This window comes from Ochotona curzoniae, unplaced genomic scaffold, assembly GCF_017591425.1.
Source record: "Ochotona curzoniae isolate NIBS_2020 unplaced genomic scaffold, NIBS_Ocur_1.0 contig_3190, whole genome shotgun sequence".
Lineage (NCBI taxonomy): Eukaryota > Metazoa > Chordata > Mammalia > Lagomorpha > Ochotonidae > Ochotona > Ochotona curzoniae.
In genome coordinates, this window is record NW_024465751.1 from 9635991 (window position 1) to 9637291 (window position 1301).

Consider the following 1301-nt stretch of genomic DNA (forward strand, 5'->3'; position numbering starts at 1 on the left):
CCATTAGTAATGTGGTCTGAGTTTTGTTTTACAGCAATTTTCATGTTTTTAAAATTCAAAATGTCAAGTATTGGAAGTGATACCTTTAAATATCTTATGGTTTCCTTTTAATCTGTCGTCTCCATATAAGTGTAAATAACCATTAATCAATTTTTCCATTTTTGGTAGGTTTTATAAAATTCTACTCTGATGTTTGTTAGCTTTCAAACATATTTATTTGACAGGCAAAAGATCCTTCTCTATTGATTGTGTCCTTTTATACAAAATAAAAGATAGCAGTGATTAGGGTTTTCAGTGATTTTTTTTCCCCATTAACTGGATCAATTTTCTAAAATTCTGGTCCTGTATGTTATATATATATACTTGTATATAAAAACATAGCTTGGCTTTATGGCCATTTAAAATGTATAATTCAGCAGCATTAATTATATTCACAGTATTATACAATTATCACCCTATTTCCAAAATTTTTTCATTGCCCCAAGCAGAAACTTATAACCAGTAAACAATAATTGTGCATCCCCCAAGCCTAGGCCTGGTAACCTCTGCTCTATTTCCTGACTCTTTGGAGTGGACAGTTGCAAATAAGGGGAAACACCAGTGTTTTTCCTTCGATGTCTCATTTATTTTACTGTTTTCCTTTGATGTCTCATTTATTGTGTGCTCGTGGGCCACATTTTGTGTATTCATTTGTCAATGGGAACTTGGGTTTTCTACTTTTTGCCTATTGTGAATAATGCTGCAGTGAATGCTGGTATGGAAACCTGAGTCCTTATTTTTAGTTCATTCCAGTGTATAGCTAGGGGTGGAATTACTGAGTCGTAGTCATTCTGTGTTGATCTTCTGAAGGAACCACCAAACTTCCATGGGGCTCGGCCTCCGTACCTTATGCATTCCACAAGCAGGATCTAGGTTTCTCCACATCCTTGCCAACTCCTTTTATTTTAAGAAAATTATGATGTAATTCACATAGTATAAAGACATTAATCACTAAGGAAATGCAAATCAAAGCAAAAATCTTTTTGAGGAGCCTGTGATACTGGTTCTAGTCCAGGCTGCTCTAGCTCTAATCCCGCTGCTTGCTGATGCTTTGGGAAAACAGCGAAGGATGTCCCAAAGCCTTCATCCCTGCTCCCAAGTGGAAGACACAGAGGAAGCTCCTGACTGCCACCTGCAGACTCACCCAGCCCTGGATTTTGCAGCCATTTAGGGAGTGAACCAAAGGATGGAAGAGCCCTCTGTCTTTCACTCTCTCTGTGTAACTCTAATTTTCAAGTCAAGTAAATCTTAAAAAAAAAAAA